This window comes from Microtus ochrogaster, chromosome X (assembly GCF_000317375.1).
Source record: "Microtus ochrogaster isolate Prairie Vole_2 chromosome X, MicOch1.0, whole genome shotgun sequence".
NCBI classification, from domain to species: domain Eukaryota; kingdom Metazoa; phylum Chordata; class Mammalia; order Rodentia; family Cricetidae; genus Microtus; species Microtus ochrogaster.
In genome coordinates, this window is record NC_022026.1 from 60,592,366 (window position 1) to 60,610,506 (window position 18,141).

Below are 18,141 nucleotides of genomic sequence, written 5' to 3' on the forward strand. Positions count from 1 at the left end.
GCGGCGGCGGCGGCGCGCAGGGACACCACGGAAGATCTTTGCCTGCCCAGAAACCTTTCGGTGGGCCGAGACTGCGGCTTCGGTGATCCTGCGCTCGCCCGCGCACTCCGGGAATAGCGAGCCCCACAGGGCCCAGGAGCGGCCGAGTCGCGGTCCCAAACCGCTGCCCTCGGAAGAAGGCGCACACTTTGACCCTGCCACATATAAGAACCTCCACGGGGAGTGCGCCGGAGGGGCAGCTGCCCGGGTGCCGCCCTAGACTAGGCCCCAGTGGTGGTCCGAAGCCCCACACCCTCCCCGAGGTGAAGGGGAAAACGTCCCCGACCCCCTCCCACACACCCCAGGCCGGAAGGAGTGAAGAGTCGCCCGCAGGGTCTGGCTCGCTGGCCGCGGCACCCAACCGCCAAACGTCTGTTGGCAGCACTACTAAATCGAACTACTGCTTGGATTTAGCCCGCACCCTTGCAGTAATTCATTACCCTGGAAGAAAAAAACAGTGAAATTTGTTGAGGGGGGGGAGGGGGAATACCCAGAATGCTGGGTCCTGTTGCTGTCGTCTCAGTGGGACCTCCATGGAAGAGTAAGAACTGCATGTGAACTGACCTTAGAGAAACAGAGCCTCAACACACTTGGCTGCCCACAAAAGCTTTTGCCTGCTTCCCCGAGACACGGAAACTCTTAGTAATATTTACTTGTTCTGCCCCTCAGGAAGGGCACTTAAAAGTCTGGTTTCAGTCCACAGTATAATCAGGAGAAAAACTAATGGACTTGGAAAGACAGATTTAATTTGTATCTCATATAGCAGGGCACACCTCCAGTTTTAGGGGATAGGGAAGTACTGATTATTAAAAAATGACTATATGAAGAAAAGGATCCCTTTGTAAGTGGAGTTTTATATGTTGTAAATAGTAAGTTTACACCTGTAATCAATAGAGTATATTTAAATTTCGATTTCAGACTATGTGAGTGCTGAGTCAGTAAATCCTAGCTGGATTTAGTGAGACAATGACAATCCTGAGTGATTTCTGCAAACAGGGCACTTTCAATTGCTGCCTGGAGACTAGTAACTGAAAGACCCTACAGACCCCCTCCTCAAAACCCGCAGCTAGCATGCTCCCAGGGGAACGTCCTGTTTGCTTTAAAATAAAAAAATTCTCCAGATCAGCAGCCAGCCTGCTTTCGTAAGAATATCCCATGTGCTTGAGATAGAAAGACTGCAAGGCAGGATGTCAATAAGATAGCACATCAACAAAGCAGGTTAACTGCAAAACAGGATATCTATAAAGATAGGAACAGGATGACTATTGCCAAACATCCATGCTGAGAGAGGAAACCATTCATGCCCCCGCCTCTTTCCAATCGACCAATAACCACGCATTTGTTTTGCTTCTGTAAACTTGCTGTTTGCTCTTCCCTATAAAAAGCCCGCCCTCCAGTTAGCAGGTGCACAAAGTCCTCCTAAAGACTTTGCTGCCCACAGGTACCTGTGTTTACTCAATAAACCTCTTGCTAATTGCATCCTGTGGTCTGGACTCGGACCCCCTGCAGGTACCTGTGTTTACTCAATAAACCTCTTGCTAATTGCATCCTGTGGTCTGGACTCTGAGTGTCCTGGTTCTGGGGACTTCATTGGAGGAAAAGGTCCTCTCTGAGGGTCTTTCAGTAACTAGATGAACAAACTCTAATTTTATATGAATTATATTTCATGTTTAATTACAGTTTTGGAAAACATCTCTTCCACTCTATGGTATTCCATTTTACTTGAGTGAGTGCAGGGGACTGAATATTTTCCATAGCTAAATTAACACATGTATTGTTAAGTGTCACCAATGGTGACCTTCAAAACCTGAAAGATTTTTGGCCTCACTACCACACAAACATTCGCTTGCACAAACAGAAATGAAATCTGCCAGTATTTGGCCATATTCCCGAAGTTAGTGGTTTCTGATTCAGTACCTTCCCAAAAATGATATAAAGCCACCCACCCATGACTCAATGCCTTCCTGTCCTCCATTGCTAGGATAAAATATTAGGGGCAGAGTGATGGGGGTGGCTGAAGTCTAGCTAGCACTGCCACTTTCTAATCCTTTGTCCACGCTGTGTGACCTCTAATCCAAAGCTGTTGTTTTGCTTTGGAGGGATTCTTGTTTGTTGGGGCACAGATTTTAAGGGACAGCTTCTCGCTCTGTAACCCAGACTGGCTTCTGGGTTCTTGGGCCTCAGACTCCTCCCTTCTGGGCATAGAAGACATGTACCACCATGCCTGGCTAAAACAGCACTTCGTTTATTCCAACTACAACGATTTATCCTCCATCAAGCATGAAGCAGTTTCCATATAGAAACATAAGTCTTACATCACTGTGTGAGTTTTTGGCCTTTTTCATAGTTTATCTTCTGTCAAATATAAATAAAACAAGTTTGGACCCTTTCTTATTCACTGTTGAGAAAATGATTAAATTTTATTTTAAATTTATGACATACAAAGATGGGAAATGTTTATTTTATAATAATTATATCTGTGGAAAATAGTAACTGGGCTGATTTAGCTCAATTGGTAGAATGCTAGCCTATCATCATACATGAAGCATTTAGTGTGTTCCCCAGCACAGCATAAAGAGGGTGAAGCAGCACAGACCTCTAATCCAATCACTCACAAGGTAGAGATAGGAGGGTCAGAGGTTGAAGGTCATCCTAGGCTACAAAACACGGAAGGCAGAGTGCTGTCACAGTAAGAGCCTGGTCTGTATTACATCATACAAATCTAGGCTTTAATCCTATCTCTACCACTTAATAATGAGGCAGCCAACATTCAGTAACTCAAAGTATTTGTCACTAAGCCTGACAATATGAGTTCGACTCCCAGATCCATGAATTGACACTTGGAAGTTGTCTTCTGACCTCCACAGGCTTACAATGACATACACATGCCCTCCCACACACAAATAATTAAAACAATTAACAAACTCTGACCACTTAATGAAATTATTTTAAAGAGTAGATGGTGTGGCCTGGAGTAGGAGCACATGCCTTTAGTCCCAGCATTTGGGAGGCAGAGGCAAATGAATCTCTGAGTCTTAGGCCAACTTGGGCTACACAGCAAGTTCCAGGATAGCCAGGACTACAAAGAGAAAACCTAACTCAAAAAATCAAAGATAAAGAAAGAAAAATTGGATACAGTAAAACAGATGGACTACTAGATATATAATATAGAATCCTAAGCCTTAATAGGACTCGGTGTGATTAGCATACTCAGGGACTTAAAGTCAATCTCCAGCATCAAAATAAACAAAATTTAAAATTTTGATTTTTGAGATCTTTTCTTGCTTTCACATACAGGGTCTAAATAGCAGTACACTACAAATCACTTCTGCCTATCTTTCACCCTCCCTATAAACCCAATACAAAAGCAATCCTAATCCACTTCATATTTAGCAAATATAACCACAGTGTTGCTATTCCCCTCATTCTAAAATGGAAAATTATATCAATTCTAGATTTTTTTATAATTCTGATAACACAATAGAAGCTCAGAAGAATTAAATCAGAATTTTCCAACCTAATAAAACTTTCACAGGCAAATCAACTATATAAAACGTGGTAAGTCAGCTTATGGACTAAATACTATATAATTTGAAGCAGTAATACACATACTATAAGTTCCATCAATGTCTTGCAATTTTCAGTTGCAAGAAAATAAATTTAGCTTATTTTAAACAACTAAATATTTAACCTAAAAAATGCAAAATGAATAATAAAAACCTAGAGACAGGGTTCAAGCTGCAGAGCAGAAAAGCAAAGCAGCCAAGCCACTAAAGAGCTCTTATCTCCTTGAAATTTTCAGACTGAAAGAGAGCGAGTTCCTGTCTAACCCACTTTATAGTCCTCTCTAGTGCTGGGATTAGAGACATACACCACCACCATCCAGCAATTATGATTAACTAGTGTGACTGCTGGGATGAAAGGTGTGTGCCACCACTACCTGGCTTATATGGCTGACTAGTATAGCTGTTTTGTGTTCTCATCTTCAGGCAAGCTTTATTTATTAAAATACAAATGAAATATCACAACATTTCCCTTTTTGTCTAAAAAATAAGGCTATAACTAATATAAGAAAACTATATACAATATATACAGGCAATAAATACATCAACAATGTCTATTCCACTTGCATTTGACATATTTAGAGAAAATACTCCATATCTATCCTATCTTGGTGAGTCCAAAGTTTTGTACCTAATTTACTTTCTATTATAACTTGTTTTCTGTATCTGGTAAACAAGGAAAACTAAAACTCTCTAGTCTTCAACTCACTCAGAGATTCAAGAAGGAAATAATATTAACTGAGTAAGCAGGAAGTACAAACAAGTGACTTCTAAAAAATGTGAGAAATAAGAGAAAACATCTAACTGCATGGACAGTCACCCAAAGTTCCTCTGTAACATTGGGGCATCCATCTTTGGCCTACAGACCTAGCATATCCAACAGCCTTTTCTGTGAAAGCAGGATATTATTTATTTATTTATTTATTATGTATACAATATTCTGTCTGTGTGTATATCTGTAGGTTAGAAGAGGGCACCAGACGTCATTCAGATGGTTGTGAGCCACCATGTGGTTGCTGGGAATTGAACTCAGGACCTTTGGAAGAGCAGGCAATGCTCTTAAACCACTGAGCCATTTCTCCAGCCCCCGAAAGCGGGATATTCTGAAAGGCTGTCCCTCCTTGTCTTGACCATGTTTTCTTTTATGTCCTGCTCGTTCATTTAGGGCAGCATGATGTCAGCAATTGAAACAAGGGCATTTTCTTGCTCAGTGGTGTGCTTTTGCACATGTGGAGTTTCTTCAATGTTCATTATCTACTCTGAAGTAGATTAGTGCTGCCAGGAGCAGACATATCTTATTGTCATAAAAAAAAGAAAAAGAAAAAAAAAGAAACCTATATTATTAAAATATCTTAAATCCCATATTCTGGAGATCTCTGAAGTATTTGAAGGTGACCTGTCTATCCAAAATATATCTTTGTTTGACCTTGAAAACATACCTAATGTGACTACAAGTTCATTTATAATAGGTGATTAACTACAAACCTGTATTTCCTTATTATCTTAAACAGTTGGTAATTATAATTTTCAAGGACTAGAAATTTGTATTACATTGTTAAATGAGTTATACAGGTACAATACCTTGAACAAGAGTAGAAAGGTATGTACAATATATTCTAACAAAATTAATCTTAATATATAGAATTTGTATACAATATACAAAAATCTAATCCAATAAAACATATTAAAAACTAGTAGTTACTTTTCTAAAGTAGATTCAGTAATTGATACAGAATGCATCAAATGGGACACGAGTCAAATTATCCCAAGCTAACTCTGATTATATGGTTTTACTTTATTAAAGGGGATCTCACAAATTACAGTGAGGAAATAGGGATGGGTTTTGACAGCCAGGTAAAGCTCACAAGGAGAACAGAGAGACTTTTGCAAAACTGTGGCTTTTTGGTACTCTAAGTCATGCCCCAATCTAGTCTAGCCTCTTAAAAGCCATTGGCTGAAAGAGGTTCCCTAACACCTCCCCATTTTGTCTAAATAAGAGTATTCCAAACCCAATACAAAAGCATATACACTAAGAACAGATATCAAATATAAAATTTAGAATTACAACCAGCATAAACAATATTAAGCAAGGAGTATATGCTAAATGTTTTAATAATCATTTTATTCTAAGGAGTCTAAGTCTTGTATTGGAAAATTGCTTGGCTAGATCCTAAGATGAAGGTAACTACAACTATCGAATCTTCAACGCCATCAAAGACCTAAGAAGAGAGATAATATTACTTGAGTAGGCAGGAAGTGCAATCAAGCAGCTTCCAAAATGTGCAGTAGATGACAGAGACAACTGGCTACCTGAGCAATCACCCAGAGTCTCATTTGCAAGGTTGAAGTAACCAAATTTGGATAAGGCCTAGAGTAACTGACAAACCATTTTCAGAGGCAGGAAAAATTTACAAAACCATATAACCCTGTCTTGGCAAGGTTTCCCAGTCATTTTGCTTTTATCCTGCTTGTCCTGTCCGGACACCATGCACTCTGTCAGTGGTCGAGGCATGGGCAGTTCCTTACCCAAAGGCCAGTTGTGCCAAGATGAAAACAAGCTCCAAGTAGAGTGTCTTAGGTACTCAACATTGTCTTGGGAATAGATTAGTGCTGCCAGGAGCATCATGTCTTAAAGTCAACAGAACCCTAAGTTATTTAAATGTTATATTCTACAGTTCTTTGAAGTGGTTGCAGATTACCTATCTATACAGAATATAATTTCTATGTATCTGAAGAACCTAATTAGTCTGACTGTAAGTATGACAAACATGAATGACTATTGACCTATAATACTTGATACCTTTATAATTTAAAGACTAAGACTTTGTATCAGAATATTAAACAATCTTTAAACAACTGTGCAGTGAATTATCTACCTATTATCCCATTCAGTTCCCCCCTTTTTTTTTCAAGGAGATCTCTGGGCCTACATGATTTCCACCCCAAACCCTATATGAGTAATAACCCCTAAATAATGTCCCTAACCCTGAGGACAAGCTTTGTTGGGAAAGGGGACATTGTCTTCTAGAATTGCTTCCACCTGTCATGGGGGTGATGTTCTTTCTATGGGATTCTGTAAAAGTAAAATGGTGCTTAAATTTCAAAATTACTATTACTATTGAGTAGTCGGTAGGGTTTTTCTTTAAGTTCTTATTTGGCCAGAACATTGTAAGAAGGTGCACCATTTCACCTAACCAAGTTGGAACCATCTTGAGCAGCTTGTACCCAAAACCGGTTTTATAGTAGCACTATCAGCAACATGACATTGTATCAACCAGGTGGAGTCATTGCTGTGAGGCCTCATCAACTTCCTGGAAATTTCAAAGTTTATTGCAAGAAAATATACTGTTCATTGGGGAAGAGTTAAACATTATTCATATAGACATATATTCAATGGAAGATATGATATAGACAAAATAGGCATGGAGAAAAATAAAATTTTTTCTAAAGTCTTTTGTCATTCTGTCCTGGTATGGCTCCTGACATGAGACAGAAACTCTGAATTTTTCTTTTAACAACATGCTTAGATTTAGAGACAGAAAGCAATTGTCCAACTCCAAAGCCAGCTTTGATTTTTTAAGTGATTTTATAACTCTATAGGAAATTAGATAGTTTTTACCCTCAGATGACCTGGCCTCATAAGTCATATTCCTCTTTACTTAGTGATCCTTTCTGGATAGTCATTTTTTTCCTCTTTAGGCATCCAAATGTCCAAGGTCTCTTGACATTTTGAAGATGAGTATTTTCCTGTAAAGACAAAAACAGAACCCTGCCCCAACCTTTATGAGGTTTCCTTACCACTTGTATGATTGTCACCTCTTTGGATGAGCTGTCATTTCTCTTTCTCAAGAGATTTTTCTTTTAAAAACTGAATCTTTATTAATTTTTATGGTATCCATAGATTTCTTCTCCTGAGGAAACAAGAGCAAAACCCCTTCCTCAATACAGCACATCTCCTGGTTTCCATTGTGAGGTCAACACATCCTTGAAATACACCGACTGATTTAATTCAGAAGTCTTTTCTATTATCCAATATCTCTCTACTGCCACTTTTTCTTTCTCATTAGCATTAAGAAAATTCAAAGTTAATAAAGCATTATACAATCTATTTACGGGGCTGTTTCCATTCCTTTCTGTTTGTTTAGCATATTCTTTATAGTTCGATTTGAACTTTTTATAAATGCCTGACCTGTAAGATTGCTTGGTATACCTGTAATATGCCTCACATTATATGCAATAAGCAAAAAACCTGTTTCATTTTTAGACACATATGCTGAACCATTGTCTGTCTTTATTTGTGCAGTTATGCCCATGATAGCTATACCTTCTAATAAATGTGTGATTACTGAATCTGCCTTTTCTGAGTGCAAGGTAGTTGCACACTGAAAGCCTGAATAAGTGTCAATGGTATGGTGTACATATTTTAATTTTCCAAATTCTGGAAAGTGGAACACAACCATCTGCCAAATTTTATTCCTTTGAGTACCCTTTGGGTTAGTACCTGCAAGTAGCAGTGTTTGGTTATAGAAAGAACAAGTAACAAACTAAGAGCAGTTATTGTTAATGGGTTTTTTTTCCTGCCTGGGTTCTGTCCTCCCACCAGGTCCCATACCTGTTCAGCCCCAAAGAAAATCACAGAGGTCTACATAAGTTATAAACTTATTGGCCCATTAGTTCAAGCTTCTTATTAACTCTTGGATGTTCTTGTTTTTTTTTAAAGGGGGGAGTGGTGCAGGACAATTGTCTATATTCTGTCAATCATGTTTTAAATAAACGCTGATTGGCCAGTAGCCAGGCAGGAAGTATAGGTGGGACAACCAGACAGGAAGAAAAGATGGGGCAAGGAAAACAGGAGAATTCTGGGAAGAGGGAAGCTCCCTTGGCAGTCCTGTTCAGACACCAAAGAAGCAGGATGTGACTAGCCCCACTGAAAAAGGTACTTAGCCATGTGGCTAACATAGATAAGAATAGTGGGCTAATATAAGTTATAAGAGTTAACAGGAAGCCTGAGGTAATGGGCCAATCAGTTTATAACTTATGGAGACCTCTGTGTGATTTTCTTTGTGGCTTACTGTCTGTGGGCACTGGGCAGGAGAGAAACTCCAACAAGCAGGCCCTCATGTTACAGAATGGCACCCATGTGGACAACTGTATCCACATAAAACCTTAGAGAGCTTGGGAAGTCATTCTAGACAGAAAGGAATAGGGTAAAGCATGGCTTCTTGGTAGCAGCAATTTCTCAGGTCTGCTCTACTTGCTAGAGGCAAACACTCTCATTTAAGAGAGGCTTCCTGACTCAGCTTTAGCTGTTAAACCTTGCAGCTCTTTTAAGAGTCCCTGCTACAAAACACTTAAATGGTATTGATGAAAAGCTGACTGCATGCATTTTTGTTTTAAGCTGCACTGTTTTAAAATGCTGGCTTTCTGGGCTGTCCTGCCAGGTCAAACTCTGACTCTTTCAGTGTTGTAATATGAGCGGCGGGGCTGCGTCCCCAGCACCCCCGCTGCCTGGCTAGCTTATGCCCCGAAATAACAACACACAAACTGTATTCATTTAAACACTGCTTGGCCCATTAGCTTTAGCCCTTACTGGCTAATTCTGATATCCCCATCAACCCATCTCTAATAAACTGTGTAGCACAGGTCTTACCGGGAAAGATTCAGCATGTCTGACCTGGCGGCTTGCTTCATCGCGTGCGTCTGCCTCAGAGAGCAGAGCTATCATGTCTGCGTGGGAGATGGGAGCATGGTGTCTCTGAGCTCACTTCCTCTTCCTCCCAGCATTCTGTTCTGTTTACTCCACCCACCTATGTTTTAACCTATGAGGCCAAGCAGTTTCTTTATTATAATTAACCAATGACCTTCCTCCATCATTTCAGGCAGGTGGTCTGACTACAGAGCATGTGAGTGTGGTTTGTGAGCACACTGCTGTAGCTTGTGGACCTTGAACTGCTGTAGAGTTGTGGCAATAAACATGGCTCTGGCTGGTACCTCTGCCATGAGGCTAGAAAGCTAAGGAATGAACTGGATCCAGCCGTCAAAGCCACGGCTTTAATCCTACCCATATTGCTTAGAAAAGTAAAGACTCATGTGGTCATAAAAAGAGAGAGATATACAGTAAAGATAGAGTCAAAGATGAAGAAAACCTCTAAATGTTTTACTCTGTGTTTAAAAACATATGAAGGCTTGGGAGAGAAAAGAAAAAGGTTAAAGTCCTTAAAATAAAAAGGGAAGAGAGTAGTTGGGTGTGGTGGTACACACCTTTAATCCCATTGCCTGGGAGGCAGAGGCAGATAGATCTCTGTGAGTTAATGATGTGGTAGCAAACACCTTTAATTTTAGCACTGGGAAGGCAGAGACAGGCGGATCTCTGTGAGTTCAAGGACAGCCTGGTCTACAGCATGAGTTCCAGGACAAAGATACACAGAAACCCTGTCTCAAAAAGCCAAATATTAAAAATAGAAGAAATAGAGCTTAAAATAAAGCCACGTAAAGATGGAAAACACACAGAGAATCTGGATGCTGTATGTTCTTATGCTCTCTTTAAATTGTTTGAATGCTGAGAAAGGAGCAACAGCTGCTAAAAGGTATTTGTTTATAAATGCGGCTGAATTAATCCAAGATAGGTATTTTGAAAATACCTTGACTTCAAAATTGAAGCCAAAAGGTATGTTACTTTGGAGAAGAGATTTTGCTTTTGTTTCCATAGGAAATCAGATCCTGTGGATTCATTCTGAGTTAAGAAAAATCAGGTTTGATTAAGGAAGACCACCTGAAAAATCTGCGGTAGGAACAGAAGGCCTAGATATTTGAGTTCTACATCCAGAACAGATTCAAGACTTCTGCCTGAGATGATTAAGCCTCACAGGACACTCCAGTCAGGACTTGAATATAATTCTAAATTTTTTTAGGTCCTCATAAGATTATCAGCATCCCTGACCAGCAGGAAGTAGCCTGGAATACTACACCCACATTCCCAAAAAAATGGACTATGGATATTTTCCTTTGTTTAAAAAAAAGAGGGGGAAGTGGTATAGAACAATTCTGTATCTGTCAATTATGTTTTAAATAAACACTGATTAGCCAGTAGCCAGACAGGAAGTATAGGCAGGATAACCAGACAGGAAGTAGAGGCAGGGCAATGAGAACAGGAGTATTTTAGGAGGAAGGAAGCTCTTCCTGCAGTCCTGCCCAGACCATGGAAGAAGCAAGATGTGACCTACCCCACTGATAAAGGTACCTAGCCATGTGGCTAACATAGATAAAAATAATGGGTTAATATAAGTTATAAGAATTAATAAGAAGCCTGAGCTAATGGGCCAATCAGTTTATAACTTATGGAGACCTCTGTGTGATTTTCTTTGGGAATAACGGCTGTGGGAACTGGACAGGACAGAAGCCCCAACAAGCAGGCCCTCGTGTTACAAATTATTAAGGACAATCAAAGAGATTTCAAGAGTTGGTGGTGGTCAGAATAAGAAGGAAGCCCAAAGCTTTTTGTCAGTCATGAGCTGAGAACTGTGTATACCATGCTGGTAGAAGAAATGCCATAGGGATTGCTGGCTGCAAAAGCAGCTGCTGGGGAATGTCAGGTTCTTTAGCAGAGGCAGATGGCCACGAGCAGGCAAGAAAACATTCCCAGGCTGGCAAACTGAGAGGTTTCTAGTAAGTGTGGACTTTTTCCCACATGGGGTGCCAGATGATGCAGAATGTGTCAAATGGGGGGAACACAAGTCAAATAACCCCAAACTAACTTGGAATAGAGTTTTTCTTTATTAAAAGGGAACTCATGGATCACAGCGAGGAAATAAGGATGGGGTCTGAGATTCAGGTGTGGCTTGTGAGGAGGAGAAGAGAGAGCTGGGTGGGACTGCAGCTTTCTGGTACCCTAAGTCACACCCCAATCTGGTCTAGCATCTTAAAGGCCATTGGCTGAAGGAGGTTCCCCATTAAATAATCTACTTTTTTATCTTATCATATATATATCCTCCTTTTTTTCTTTTCAAAACAGATTTTATAATCTGCCCTTTTATCCTATCATATCTATATCCCTCTTTTTTCTTTTCAAAAGAAGAATCTTGAATCTAATTTCCTTTGTTTAGCTTTTTTTTGACCATTACCAGTAACAACTTGTAACCAATGATCAGCCCTCCTCCCAACTCTTGGGAATGTGAGCTTTCTATTCATAAATTTACTTCATGTTGTCAGGAGGAGCAACATTATCTTTAGGGGATCCTGAAAAGAAAAATTTGGGTTACAAAGTGTTAGGAGCCAATTTTCTCCTAAAATCATTGCAGGAACCATCACCCTGGGTAGTCTGCAGAGAACCCCACACCCATAATTGTGTTAGGAATCGTTCTATTGACAGAGCTTACCCCACACCCAAATTGGCTGATGGAGAGCTATCTGTTAGCGGAACCTACCCCACATTCCAAACTATCTAGAGAACTAGGTGTGTCAACTTGTGACCTCTTGGCCTAAACTACATAGGGAACTAGGTGTGGCAACTCCTGACTTCTTGGCCTACAGTGACCTGACCGAAGATAACCTCCTGCATACATGACCAACACGGACCACGTGACCAACGTGAACTACGTGGCAAGAGCTCAGGCCCCTGTACCCACCCCCCAACTCCATACCCTATATAAGTTGTACCCCATCTCTAATAAACGGAGGCTTCGACAGGAATTCCAGCTTGGCCTCATTCCTCTTTTCTAGCCCATATCTTACAGATAGCGCCTCTCCGGGACCCTGGAATAACTGACCTGCCAGACGTTTACTAACCCTAGACGAGGTAACCCGTCGAGGCAATCAACAGGGAATGTGAGCTTTCTATTCGTAAATTTACTTCATGTTGTCAGGAGGAGCAACATTATCTTTAGGGGATCCTGAAAAGAAAAATTTGGGTTACAAAGAAAAACATATATAGATCCTCCTGGAAATTGGAAGCAGACAAGATCGTAGGACAAAAGTTGGGAGCATGGGGGTGGGGGTGGGGTGGGGGAAAGGGAGAGGGGGAGAGAGAAGGGAGAAGGGGAGGATTGGGGAGAGCTTGGGGGAGTGGAATGGTTGAGATGGAGGAAGGGCAGATATGGGAACAGAGAAGAAGATATCTTAATTAAGAGAGCTATTTTAGGGCTGGCAAGAGACTTGGCTCTAGAGGGTTTCCCAGGTGTCCAAAGGGATGTCCCCAGATAGGTCCTTGGGCAGTAAAGGAGAGGGTGCTTGAACTGGCCTTGTCCCATAGCCACACTGATGAATATCTTGAATATCACCATAGAACCTTCATCCGGCAATGGATGGAGATAGAGACAGAAACCCACATTGGAGCACTGGACTGAGCTCCCAAGGTCCAGTTAAAGAGCAGAAAGAGGGGGAAGATAAGCAAGAAAGTCAGGACTGTGGGGGGTTGATCCACCCACTGAGACAGTGTGACTGATCTAAGGTGGAGCTCACCAAGGCCAGCTGGACTGGGACTGATAGAGCATGTGATCAAACTGGACTCTCTGAATGTGGCTGACAATGGGGGATGACTGAGAAGCCAATGATAATGGCACTGGGATTTGATTATACTGCATGTACTGGCTTTTCGGGATTCTAGTCTGTTTGGATGTACACCTTCCTAGACCTGGATGGAGTCGGGGGGGACTTGGACTTCCCACAGGGCAGGACACCCTGCCCTCTCTTAGGACTGGAGGGGGAAGGGGAGTGGGGGAGTGGGAGGGAAATGGGAGGAGGTGGAAATTTTGAATGGTATTATTTATAAAGCAAAAATAGAAAAAAGAAAAATTTGGGTTAATCGTCAAGTTCTAGGAGAGGTAGCTGTATCAGTTGTACAGTCTCTGCATAATGTGAAAGTTCAGGGTTTGTCTCAAGTCTTGGCTAGAATAGTCAGTTGGCTCTATCATCTCAGCTAGCCACCTCAAAATTAATCTAAGCAGTTTGTAGTCTAAAAACTGATCTTTAGGTGGTATTTTTCAGCTTAGTGGTGTTATCATAGTCCTGGAAAAATTGTCCTTGTGGGGCCCCATCCTCCTTATAGAGACTTCAAAGGTCACTATTAGTCATGTTCATGGTTCACAGTAGAAAACTGATAGAGACTCAAACTCGAAATCATATACAGGAAGGTAGATGAAACCTTTTTTCTAGAATTAGTACTCTACATGACAAAAAAGTTTAATATATATATATATATATATATATATATATTATTCTTATAAGATTTATACCTTAAGAAAAGCTGTTAAAGAGTCAATATAAAACCAAAGGGTTATGAGATTTCTGGCAATAAAATAGTCCTCAAATATTTGTTTTTCTTCTGTTCCATAACAAGTGGCTCTTGTAACATGAGACAGAGATTTTGGATTTCACCTTAATAAGTATGCTTGGGTGTAGAGTAGGAGAGAGCCACATTCCAACTCCAAAGCCAAATTTGATGTTTCTTTTCTTTTTTTTCTTTTTAAAACAAACTTATTTTACATATCAATCCTAGTTCCTTCTCTCTCCTGTCTTCCCACTTGCCCCAACTTCTCCCCACCCTATCCACCATCCACTCCTTAGAGAGGGTGAGGCCTCTCTCATGGAGAGTAAACAAAGTCTGTCAATCACTTGAGGCAGGACCAAGGTCCTCCACCCTATCTATATCTAGGTTGGGGAATCTGCATAAGACCAACCTAGGCACTCTGAATGTGGGTGACAGCTTTAGTTTTTAATTGGACTGGGACCACAAAAAGACCATTTACATTATATGTGTTATTCTTTTTTTTGAAAATGCTCTAAGATCCCTGGTGGCAGTAGGCAGCAGAAATGCTGTAGGTCCCAAATGGTGGCGGCGGGCCATGTGGTGGCAGGCGGCGGGCCCTGGGAGCAGCCAGTCCCAGGCAGAAATGGCTGCCCGTCCCAGAGTGGTGGCCTGAGCGTTGGTGGTGGGCCATGTGGCAGCAGGCAGTGGGCCCCAGGCAGAGACGGCTGCTGGTCCCTGAGCAGAGGCCCGAGCGGTGGTGGTGGCAGGCCATGTGGCAGCAGGCAGTGGGCCCCAGGCAGAGACGGCTGCTGGTCCCTGAGCAATGGCTGGTCCCAGGCAGGGAGACACATGGCTGACAGGCAGAAGACAGAAACGTGGATAGACATGACATGCAGGGTGAGGTTGAATGTTTATTCAGGGGGTTATGGAGGAGGAGAGGTGAAGGGGAGGACAGAGAGAGAGGGAGAGAGAGAGAGAGAGAGAGAGAGAGAGAGAGAGAGAGAGAGAGAAGAGGAGAAAGAGACAGAGAAGAGGGAAAGCAGAGAAGTGGGGAGAGAGGCAGAAGCGAAGCTGCCTCTCTGAGAGGAAGATGGAAAAGAGAGCGAGCTCAGGCCGGAAGCTGAAGATCAGCCTGCCTCAGCGGATGGGGAGGGGAATGGGTGTGGCTTGTCTCTTAAAGGGACCAAAACCATAACATTATGTCTGTACAGAATAGCAGAAACAAGTATTTGGAAAGATTATAAAATTTTATCCTGTTGGAAATGTGATATACCAATACATCAATTTACTCTTTTTCTTGAGACTTTTTTTTCTGGATGGTTTGTCCTTTTTCTTCAGATGTCTCATTTGTAATCTTCAGATTCCGTAGCTGGATACCTTTACTCTCCTGAAAAGAAAGAGGCATATGGAACTCATCCATGTTAACTGCTGGTTTTCTGAGGTCGTTCCTCAGGGCAGACATTTCCACAGTTGTCCTGGTTCTAGTTTGCTGTCTATTGACAATAAAACACAAAACAAAAGCAACTTGGGGAGTGTCTCAGCCTTTCTATTGCTGTGATAAAATACCGTGATTAAAAGTAACTTCGGGGAGGAAGGGGCTTATTTCAGCTTAAAATTTTCCGGTCACTCTCCCTCACTAAGAGAAGTCAGAGTAGGACTTGTTGCAGAAAACTGGAGGCTGCTGGCCGGCTTGCTCTCTCTGACCAGCTCAACCTGCTTTCTTTCTTTTTCTTTTTTTTTTATTAAAAATTTCTGCCTCCTCCCCATCTCCAATTTCTTTCCCCTCCCCCCACTCCTCTCCCCCTCCCTCTCCAGTCAAATGGGCAGTCAGGGTTCCCTGCCCTGTGGGAAGTCCAGGGTCCTCCCCCCTCCATCCATGTCTAGGAAGGTGAGCATCCAAACAGACTAGGCTCCCACAAAGCCAGCACATGCAGTAGGATCAAAAACCAGTGCCATTGTCCTTGGCTTCTCAGTCAGCCCTCATTGTCCGCCACATTCAGAGTCTGATTTGATCCCTTGCTTTTTCAGTCCGAGTCCAGCTGGCCTTGGTGAGCTCCAACTAGACCAGCCCCACCTTCTCAGTGGGTGGGCGCACCCCTCACAGTCCTGACTTCCTTGCTCATGATGTCCCTCCTACTGCTCCTCATTTGGACTTTGGGAGCTCAGTCTGGTGCTCCAATGTGGGTCTCTGTCTCTATCTCCATCACCATGCACAAAACTCAAGTCCAAATGGATTAAAGACCTCAATATTAATTGGAACACGCTGAACCTGATAGAAGAGAAAGTGGGAAGCGGTTTACAACACATGGGCACAGGAGACCACTTCCTACATATAACCCCAGTAGCTCAGGCATTAAGGGCAACATTGAATAAATGGGACCTCCTGAAACTGAGAAGCTTCTGTAAAGCAAAGGACACTATCATTAAGACAAAAAGGAAACCCACTGACTGGGAGAAGATCTTCACCAACCCCGCAACCGACAAAGGTCTGATCTCCAAAATATGTAAAGGACTCAAGAAACTAGACTTTAAAATGCTAATTAACCCAATTAAAATATGGGGCACTGAGCTGAACAGAGAATACTCAACCTGCTTTCTTATGCAAACCTGGATCACCTAGCCAGGGGAAGCCTACAGTTTACAGCCCACAGTGGGCTGGACCATCCCACAGCCCTTCTCCAACCCTACTTTTGTGGAGATTCTCTTTTGGCAATCTATATCTGATCAAATGAAAAGCATTTCTTAGTTTTATAGGTTAATTTAGATTAAATGACCATGATGCTTAATGAACTATCATCTCTTCTAATTCAGAGGTATTTCTTGTTCAAATTGAATATCACTTTTGATAGTATCCATTGCTTTTCTTCTCCTGTGGGAAAAAAGGCAAAAGTCCTTTCCCAACTTAATACATGCCCATGTTTCCATTCTGAGGTCAGTACATCTTTAAAGTATATCAGCTAATTCAGTTCTGTAGTTTTTTTCCTACTATTCAATGTCTCTCCACAGCTGATGTTACTTTCTCATTAGCATTTAGAAAATTCAAAGTTAATAAAACACTCTGCAATCTATTTCTGGGGGTCTTTATCATCCCTTTCTATTTATTTATCATATCCTTTAAAGTTCCATTTGATCTTTCTATAACTGTCTAGCCTGTAGGATTGTGTGGTATGCCTATAATATGTTTTATACTATAATAAGCAAAAAAACTGTTTCACTTTCTTAGAGACATATGCTGCAGCATTGTCTGTCTTTATTTGTAAAGGTATATCCAGGATGTCCATAACTTCTAGCAAATGTGTGATTATCGAATCACCCTTTTCTGAACTCAAAGCATTTGCCCATTGAAAGCCTGAATAAGTTTCAATGCTGTGTACTTATTTTAGTTTTCCAAATTCTACAAAATTGAACATAGTCCTTTGCCAGATTTTATTCTTTTGAGTACCCTTTGGGTTACTTCCTGCAGGTAGTGGTGTTTGGTTGTATAAAAAAACCCAAATAGAACATTTTCTTATAATTTCGTTGGCTTGTTGCCACATGATGGAAAAGTTTTTTTTAACCTGTGCTAGTGATGTGATTTTTTTAAAATAAAATTCTGAGGCTTTCAGCACATCTCCATCAAATAATTGATCAATTTTTGCATTACCTTGTGATAGAGGACCTGGCAGATCCATATGGGATTGGGTGTGTATTATTTATATGGGATGATTCCTATTCCTGATTGTATCTTGTAAGTGAATAAATAATAAAGTCAATTCTTTATCATCTGGTATAAGTTCAGCAGTTTTAATATGTAAAAATCTTTTTCTGCATATTGTCAATCTGTGACTATGTTGAAAGGGTCTTTAAAATTACTTAGTACCATGAGAATACCATATAATTCTGACTTTTGTACAAAATCATAAAGGTTTTGATCCACTTTACTTCAATTTTCTGATTTGTAATTTGTCTTTTCTGTTTTACTTGTACTAGTATAGAATGTACAGATTCCAGTTATTGAAGTGTGCCATATAATGTGAGGAAGAATCCAATTAATTCTCTTTATAAGTTGAATTCTCTTGCTTTGGGGGGTAGGTGTTGTTAATCTCTCCCCCAAAATAATTACTACTAGCTCTTTGCCAAGGTTCACTTTCTTTCCATAATTTGACAATTTTGTCATTATTAAAAAGTACTATAATTTCTGCTGGTTTGTTCATGCTAATTGATAAAGTCTCAATTTTCCTTTTAGAATTAACTCAGAGACACTTTCCATAAAAGTCTTTACTTTTTTTTTTTACTAGGTTTATGTGTTAAAAAGAT